At 35.7% G+C, this 7044-nt stretch overlaps 1 pseudogene across 1 annotated transcript; it reads left to right on the top strand.

Annotated features, from left to right (window-relative positions):
* Positions 1–1713: 1713 nt before the first annotated feature.
* LOC308635351 (olfactory receptor 1J21-like) lies at positions 1714–6454 on the top strand (annotated as a pseudogene). Its single transcript has 2 exons — positions 1714–1747; positions 5743–6454. The product of its transcript is annotated as an olfactory receptor 1J21-like (transcript).
* The last annotated feature ends 590 nt before the right edge of the window (positions 6455–7044 follow it).

Below are 7044 nucleotides of genomic sequence, written 5' to 3'. Positions count from 1 at the left end.
ATAAAGAAGATGATTTGGCTCAAATCCATAACAGCTGATATTCATAACTCCAGTTTGGCTATTCTTACATCTTCGACAGTAATTCTCCCACACCTGGAGGCTAATGAATAATGAACACCATTAAGGCCTATTTCAAATGTAAGAAACCTTGGGGCTTGCTTGTGGGAATACTTTCAGACCCATTATGCAAGTTACAGGAAGAAGGATGGAATATCAAAAGAAGAGTCAGTGCTGCAGTCTGTCTGGGCACAAAATAACGGAGCCACCACAAAGCCTTGTAGGTTCAAACAGCAACTCTTTATCCCCCAACTCTCACTGGCCTCTACACACACTTCCCAGGAATACACTCCCTCCACCGGGCTCCACACCAATTCTCCCAGAACCCCGTGAGAACTCAATGGGAACTCCAAAGTAGCGGGTGCCCAAGGCAGCAGAATATATATATATGAATACATTCTGTTCAATTTTCTGTAAAACTAAACTGCTTTAAAAATAATCTGTATACACACACACACATATAAAGATATGAATTGTGTGTATATGCATGTATATATATATATCAATTATATAGTATATATCAATATATCCCTCTATGAGTTATTCATATGTTACACTACAAAACTAGTATGAAAAGGCAAGACATGATATGAATTCAGCTACATGACATCTTGGAAAATGTGAAACTATAGAAATAATACATAAATCTGTTTGCTAAGGCTTTGTTGTAGGGGAAGAAAAAGGATGAATCAGTAGAGAAAAGGGGATTTTTCAGGGGAGAAACTTGATTTTATATGCTGCTATAACAGTGAGTACATATCACTGTGCATTTGGCTGAAACAACAATATCAAAATGTAATCACAACATACTACACAAAGCTTAAACCCCAATGTTACCTATGGACTTTAGTTGATAACAATGTATCAATATTATTCAGTGATAACAAACATGTTACATCAGTGCAAGGTGTAGCTGGAGGGGGGGAAGTACTATATGAACACTTCCTGTTCAATTTTTCTATGAACCTAAAACTGCACTAAAAATAGTCTAGTAATTAGTTTCAATTATACTAATTTAAACCTATATCCACCGAGTATAAGAGTTCTTATTAAACAACATGTGGCATTGGCAGGAGATTTTTAAGTATTTTCCAAGTGTAATGAACGACAAAATTTATTTCATTGTGCTTTTACTTTCTATTTCACTGACCATCAGGGAAACAAAGTATCTTAGCCTCCATTTAGGATTCATGACAGAGATGGACAGCTCTCAACCCAAATTTCATGATCTGTGAAGTTGTCACTGGTAGGGAATCACAGCATTTTCTACCCATCTAGGTGGGTCAAGATGGATCATTGTCCCAAATGGAGGAGAATGTGTGCAATTCCTGGCCAGGATTCTCAACAAGAATGTGAATCTTCTCCTCTATTGGATGGAATCAGATTCCCTTAGGTTCTCAGAATAATTGAGCCTGATTCCTGAATTATCACATAGTTAAACTTTCTACACGAGGAGACCCACACTGGACATTAGAACCATCATCACCCTTACTTCTGAAGAATCCCTTCATGTGAAATACATGGTCATGCCTTTTTTGCTGCTTTTCATTTGGACCCAGTTATTTTAGCACTCCAAGTTTCCCAGCTTCTGATAGTATTTAGTATTATAACTGAGTATAAACTGTGAACATTGATTTCTGGTGCTCAATAAATGCCATGCATGAGAATGTTCTTAGCAGTTATATTACAGGTAAATTGCATAAATAATTATGCACAAAAAAATGCATAAGAAAAACTATTTCATTAGTTTAAGCAACTGAGCATTGGGTTTGTTCATATGACACTGTCTATTCTTTTTTAATAGCAAAACTTCATTTAAATATAGAATACCATGTTATTAATTAGAAGCTTTATGCTTGATAGAACAATACTAGAAGCAATCCAAGTGTCCTTCAGCTTAGAATGGTAACAAAATTGTCATTTGTTCATACTTTGGAATAATTATAATAACACATAATTTAAAAATGATCTTTCAATAAAGAATTTGAAATTTGATTTAAATAAATAAATAAATACTACATAGTTATATTTGTTACCCATCTTCCCCAGCTAGGATATGTTACAATAAAAAGGAAATGCTTTTTACTCAAAAAAATAATTATAATAACACAGCAAACAATTAGCCACTTATATATACAGCATAGGTTAACTGTTTTTGTACTATTTTAAAAAATTTTTTAAATTTGTTTTAATTAGTTATACATGGCAGTGAAATGCCTTAAGGCACTTTGATATATCATACATAGATGGAATGTAATTTCTCATTTTTTCTGAGTGTATATGTTGCAGAATCATATTGTTCATGTAGTCACATATATACATACAGTAATAATGACAGTTTCATTCTACTATCTTTCCTGTCCTCATATCTTCTCCCGACCCTCCCATCACTTCCCTCTACCTAATCTAAGGTAATGCTATTCTTCCCTAGTTCTCCCTGCCTTATTGTGAGCTATCATCCACATATTAGAGAAAACATTCAGCCTTTGGTTTTGTGAGATTGGCTTATTTCGCTTAACATGAAAATCTCCAACTCCAACGATTTACTGGCAAATGCCATAATTTTACCCTTCTTTAAAGCTGAGTAATATTCCATTGAGTGTACACCACATTTTTCTTTATCCATTTATCTATTGAGGAACACCTGGGTTGGTTCCATAGTCTAGCTGTTGTGAATTGAGCTGCTATAAACATTAATGTGACTGTGTTGCTGTAGTATGCTGAGTCCTTTAAATCCTTTGGGTAAAAATCAAGGCATGGGATAGCTGGGTCAAATGGTGGTTCCATTCCCAATTTTCTGAGGAATCTCCATACTGCTTTCCATAGTGGTTGCATGAATTTGCAGTCCCACTAGCAATGTATGAGTGTACCTTTTCCCTTGCCAACATTTATTGTTGTCTGTATTCTTGATGGTTGCCATTCTGACAGGGGTGAGATGAAAGAGTAGTTTTGATTTGCATTTCTCTAATTGCTAGAGATGTTGAACACTTTTTAATATATTTGTTGATCAGTTGTATTTCTTCTTCTGTGAATTGTCTATTCAGTTCCTTAGTGTATATTCAGTTCCAATTATTGATTGGGCCATTTGTTTCTTTTGTTTTTTGTTTGTTTGTTGTTGTTGTTGTTTTTGTTTTTGTGTTAAGCAACTCAATGAGACCCTGTCTTTAAATAAAATACAAAATAGGACTGGGAAGGTGGCTCTGTGGTTGAGTGCCCTTGAGTTCAAGGTACCTCCCCCCACCAAAAAAAAAAAATGGAACTAAAGACATATAGAATGGATTTTGGATCGGTATGGCAAGGAGTTGAGCAAGAAGCATAAATTGAAAGGTTATTTATGGTATTGTGAGAAACTGAAAGCAATAGACTGTGGACACCATGGTGATAATGAGACGTGTGTCCCTTCACTCCTTTGCTCTGAGAGTGTCAGAGTGCTCCTGAAATAGCACGGGGTCCAGAAACTAGGTACTTGGGTTAACAAACTCATCCTCCAGCTTGGTGTCTTATGGATTTAGAAACACATTTTGCCCAATGTGAACAGAGAAGTCAAAACACTTTGTGAACCACCAAGTTTCTAATACCAGCATTTGTGTATCATCATTATTCCTCCAGGGGCAAACTCTCTTATGGCTGCTTCAACAAGAAGTTCATCCCACAAAGGAGCCAATTGCAACGAAATCATTATATCCTGTATGTAATCTGTAGTTGGAGTAGGAGCTTTGATGCTGAGGTCCTCTTATAATTTATAAGATGAGAACTAACACCTATTTCTCAGACTGTGAACCAGTGTGTATTGATATATATTTTTTTCTTTGTTTCTGAACTGATAACTCTTCAGCTTGTTGTGATGCAATAGTGAGCTCCACCTGTTTCCCTGAGCTCCATATTGTCCAGAGAAAGATGGAAGAACTTTTCCATGTTCTGTAGCTGAACATATATGTGCTCATTGCCTAAGGATCCATGTCAGTGCAGGTATAAAATTTACCTTCAGTAATATGATCGTGTGTGTGTGTGTGTGTGTGTGTGTGTGTGTGTGTGTGTCTGGAATATGCTTTTGATCCCTAGAAACCCAGCCCTCCCGACACTAGAATGTGACAGACAGCTCCTTATAGAGTAATTTATCTTCATATGAGTCTCCATCCAAATTTTCAGATGATAAGGTGAAACCACAATTCCACAAAGAATAATTTATCTCAAACTTATTCTTCATCTACTTTTTTTAAAACACACTGGAAAAAATGTACTTTCTTTGGTTAATCCTTAACACATATTCACATATTAAATCTTATTGGGTTAGTTTTTTTTTTCAAATTATGCACCCAACCTCTGTAACTTTCTTCATCTCTGCTTCCAAAATCCAAGTGTAAACATGTATTATATGATACCTAAACTGCTGCAGTAACCTCCTTTTCAGATCCCTGATGACTCTTGTGCCTTCCTATAATCTTATCTCTATCCAGTAGACAACGAATGGTTTACATGGTTAGTCACTTCCTGTATAAATTGATTTTTTTTGTGTGTAGGCTGTAGTGCTTTGATGAGAATAGAATTGAAACTTTATATTGCTTCAGAATAGGCCTTGTATTTCTATTACTTCAGAAAAAGCCTCTGGCCTGTCACCATTTCTCCAGCTGCATGTCTTTCCCAGGATTGCCGTGATCTTGGCTGGTTCTGCTCTTCAAGTGCCCAGCCATGCTCTCTCCAAACACTTAACTGAAGTACCTGCCTTTGTAATCTTCAGATGACAGGCTCTCATATTCTGGGCTAATTGGAAAGAGCACATAACAGTCACATTTCCCATACCGAGTCTCTTGTAATCAACCATCTATCAAAATTATGAATATACATTCCCTCCAATTCTAAAGTAGGAATTTGTCCTACGTGTATCTACATTGCAGTGTAAAGTGAAATATGGAGATTGTTATTTATTGTAATCTTATTGGTAATAACAAAACATTAGAAACAACTTACAAGTCCAACAGACAGCTATTTACCATTGTCACTGCGATAAACTGTTAGTAACATGATATATATAACTGACTATGTAATTCATCTCAAGTAACATTAACAAAATTTTTAAACTAGTGGGATAAAAGATATAGTACTTCTAAAGGTACTTTCATTCAATCAATTTGGGACAAATGGTACATTAATGTATACTTTAGGTAATCCCCCAAATGGGTTGTAAGATAGTGGGACAACTCCTCGCTTCAACTCTCTAACATGTTTAGACTGAATAAAAGTTAACGGATTTCAGATTCTATACTTAGGTAGAACATCATATTCTATTTCCTTGTTATTTGGTGATTGTTAACAAAAATTAGTTTAAGACCAACACACCTGAGGAGAGGGAGAGGGGAATGATAACAAACTATAAGAAATGGTAGAAATACAGGCTGAGATTAGTTAAGAACTGCTAGCATAAAACCAAGGCGAGGAACTACAAAAAGGAGAAGTTATTTTTTGTTTATGAGGAAAAGAAATGAAGAACTTCTTCTGGGTCCATCCAGGATGTGGCTAGAAAAGGTGATCATTTCCTGGCATTTCATAGACTTCAAAAAGCAATATTTGGTTTAAGTTGAAACCAACTTTGGAAGAGAAACAGAATTTTGAAAGAGAAACAGAATTTTTCTCCACATGCTATGAAAATTCCTTTAGAAAGGTTGAAATAAGACTAAAAAGGGTAAGTGATTTTGGTCTCTTTCTCATCTGTCACTGTCCCAAAGATGCTGGTGAACATCTGGGATAATCCATCTCCTATGCTGGGTCATTTGCCAGGAATTTTTTAATGTGTTGTTCCCAGATCTTGACAGCTTCCTTCTGACCTCAATGGCCATCTCTCACCCTCTGTAACATACCACCATCATGAATCAGAACATCTGTTTCTTGCTTATAATTGTGTCGTGGATTTTATCCTTTGCCAGTGCCCTTTTGTACACATTCCTTCTAGCCCGTCTATCCTTCTGTGGAGACAACACTATTCACCACTTCTTCTGTGACCTCTCCGCCTTACTTAAGCTGTCCAGCTCAGACACCACCATCAATTAGTTGGTCATCCTCACTGTAGGAGTTGTGGTCATTATCCTGCCAATCATGTGCATTCTGGTCTCTTATGGCCACATTGGGGCCACAATCCTGAGAAGACCCTCCATCAAGGGCATCTTCAAAGCCTTATCTACATGTGGTTCCCACCTCTCTGTGGTTTCTGTGTACTAAGAAGCAATTATTGGAGTCTACTCTGTCCCCTCATCCAATAATACTAATGACAAAGATGTCATTATGTCTTGAGTTGTACACTCTGGTCACCCCCATGCTGAATCCCTTCATCTACAGTCTGAGGAATCGGGATATGAAAGGAGCTCTGAGAAACATCCTCAGGAGAGGACCATTTTCAGTGTAATATGCTTTATGTTCCCACTAACTGCATATGAGACCTTATTAATCCCATGTGTGCACCCTTTTCTCTCTGAATCTCTTTTCTTAATTAATTAATCTTTAGATGGTATTTTCTTTTCTGCCAATGTTTACACTTTGAATTTAGTTATTCTGTGTAATGTTTTGTCAGACTTGGGAATATTTTTACAGATATACCTGAATATTTTTTTCTTATTTAATAGCTTGCTTTTCTTGTAAATATTTCAAATTTCCACATAGTCACAGATTTTGGTCCTTTTTCGTTGGATAGTTCTCTTCTTTTTTTAATCAAAATTTGTTGTTTCTTAAGATAACAATTGCATTTATTTGTTCAAGTATATTCATGTTTTTATTTTTGTTTTTACCTTGTCATATACTTGGAATTTTATTTTTGTGAATAATCTTAATCATTTATTTAGTTTATTGTTTTTATATTCTTTTTTTTTTTGCTTTTTTTTATCTTTTTATTTGATGCATAAAGTGGTACATATTTACAGGATACCATGAGATGTTTCCATTCATTTGCACAATGCATACTGCTCAATTCTTTTTTTTTTTTTTAAAAAGCTATCTAAT

Source organism: Spermophilus citellus (assembly GCF_964194105.1).
Source record: "Spermophilus citellus genome assembly, chromosome: 2".
NCBI classification, from domain to species: Eukaryota; Metazoa; Chordata; class Mammalia; order Rodentia; family Sciuridae; genus Spermophilus; species Spermophilus citellus.
The sequence above is the reverse complement of the archived record's forward strand: the minus strand, read 5'-3'. Positions and strand labels throughout refer to the sequence as shown.